The sequence below is a fragment of the Enhydra lutris genome, unplaced genomic scaffold (assembly GCF_002288905.1).
Source record: "Enhydra lutris kenyoni isolate GAN:26980312 unplaced genomic scaffold, ASM228890v2 scaffoldscaffold1, whole genome shotgun sequence".
Lineage (NCBI taxonomy): Eukaryota > Metazoa > Chordata > Mammalia > Carnivora > Mustelidae > Enhydra > Enhydra lutris.
Window position 1 is genome coordinate 51,787,779 of NW_019154085.1, and position 2,444 is coordinate 51,790,222.

Genomic DNA, 2,444 nt, shown 5'->3' on the forward strand with positions numbered 1-2,444 from the left:
GGCTGTTCCAGGCATGAAAAAAATTCCTTTCACAACTTCAAATATTACGTTCAAATCCATGATTCATCTGGTATGTCTTGTGATATTAGAAATGAGGTATTACTCATTTTTTCCTATAATTTTTGTAGCTATTTTTCTCTGATTTATTTTCTATTTGACTTTTTGAAAGTTTATCAAATTAAAAACATAATACTGTTATTTTTATTGAACAAATATAAAATGTGTAGATTAATTTAGGGATAAGTGAAATCTTGGAATCCACTTACTCATGATTATAGTACTCTTTCCACTTGTTCAAGTCTTCATTTGTATTTCCCACTAGTATTTTTTTTTTAAGTTTTCTTTGAGAGGTTTTTTTGTTGTTGTTGTTGTTTTTTATAGGTCTTGATACCCTAGACACATTGCACAGTGGTTAAGTTACTGTAAATGTCTCCTTTTATTATTAATTGATTTACATATTTGAAACCTAGTGATTCTTGACCCAGCTACCTTAATTTTGAACACAGCCACTTTTTTTAGTTCTTTTTATGTTTGTAATAGTTATAAATTTTTTTAGTTTTCCTATAATCAGCCTCTGGTAAGAGCAAAATAGAAGAAGCTCTCAGACTCTGTATTCAACTGAAACTTTACACAGGAAGTGACCTTTTAACTGAGTCCCCGGGTTCAAATGGGATTTTGATAGTTGCAAATAAAGGTAAGAGGCATATGGGAAGAATATTCTGGATTAAGAAAGGAATAGCTTTTTATGTGTGGAATCACCATGGCAGCAGGCATATATCCTGAAAACTGGAGGGCCTTCAAGCCTCTCATTGCTGCTCAGTAAAATGGGGCTTAGGTCCATGTACTCTCTGCAACCCCTACTTCCACTATGGCCAAATCAACCACACCCCCAAATTTCTCTGTAAATTTCCTGTCAGCAAGTTTCCAGCATTTAAGGGTGACAATGGTTTCTGTGTGTTTGACAGCAATGCCAGTGCCTACTCTGTGAGCAATAAGGAGCTGTGGGGAGGTATTCTAGAGGCAGAAAAGCTCAAAGGTGAGCTTCGCTGACAGTGACATAGTGACCCCAGTCAGTACCTGGGTGTTCCCCACTTTAGGCATTGTGCACCACAAGAAGCAGGTGACAGAGAATGCAAAGGAGGAAGTAAGGCAAATTCTGGGGCTACTGGATGCTCACTTAAAGACAAGGACTTTTCTGTGGGCGAATGTGTGACACTGGCTGACGTCACAGTTGTTTGCACCCTGTTGTGGCTCTATAAAAAGGTCCTGGAGCCTTCTTTCCACCAGACCTTCCCTGACACCAGCCACTGGATCCTCCCCTGCATTAACCAGCCCCAGTTTAGGACTATCTTGGGGGAGGTGAAACTCTGTATGAGAAGATAGCCCAGGTCGATGTTAAAATTTGCAGAGAGCCATCCTGAAAAGATTACTCCATGGAAAGAGAAGGGTTCTTGAGAAGAGAAGCAGAAGCCCCAGGCTGAGTGGAAAGAGGAGAAAAAGACTGCTGTCCCTGCTCCTGAGGAGGAGATGGATGACTGTGAGCAGGTGTTGACTATTGAGCCAAAGGCCAAGGATCCCTTTGCTCACCTGCCTAAGAATACCTTTGTATTGGTTGATTTAAGTGCAAATAATCCAATGAGGACACCCTCTCTATGGTGCTGCCCTATGTTTGGGAGCACTTTGCTAAGGATGGCTGGTCTCTGTGCCATTCTGAGGACTGCTTCCCCGAGAGCTCACCCAGACCTTCATGAGCTGCAACCTCACCACTGGGATGTTCTAGAGGTTGGACAAACCAAGGAAGAATGCTTTTGCCTATGTCACTCCCTTTGAAGCCAACAATAGCAGCTGGTCTGGGTCTTCTAAGGCCAGGATCTTGCTCTTCTGTTGAGTCCAGACTGGCCGGTGGACTAAGAGTCATATATATGGCAGAAACTGGATCCTGGCAGTGAGGAGAACCCAGACACTGGTTTCAGAGTTCTTTTCCTGGGAGGGGAACTTCCATCATGTGGGCAAAGCATTCAGTTAGGGAAAGATCTTTAAGTGAACATCTCTTGCTATCACCTATCATCCTGAACCTGTCCTTCAGGGAGATAGGCGTCAGTAAAGGAAACTGAACGTTGGAAGAAAAAGAGAGAAAGAACCCTATGTAATGGTTAAAAGAGACAAAGCACATGGTCAATTTGAAGACTTGCATGTCATTCAGAATCATGGGGCAATGGGTTATGAAGTGGAAAGTTAGTTGTGAGACATGAAAAAGATAGGGAAAAAATGAGTTCATTTAGGGCCCTTAAAGAGGCTTAGGAATCATGCTAAGAACAATGGAAACAATTGAATTTTAGCCAAAGAGCAAGTAAGATGACTATCAATATGGAGAATGAAGTTTTGTGCTTTGTATGGCTGATATAAGTGCTTTGCAATGATATGGGAGGTAAACTTTGTGACAC

The 2,444-nt window shown here is 41.3% G+C and overlaps 1 pseudogene; it reads left to right on the plus strand.

Annotated features, from left to right (window-relative positions):
* Positions 1-760: 760 nt before the first annotated feature.
* On the plus strand, positions 761-2,044 carry LOC111145632 (annotated as a pseudogene).
* The last annotated feature ends 400 nt before the right edge of the window (positions 2,045-2,444 follow it).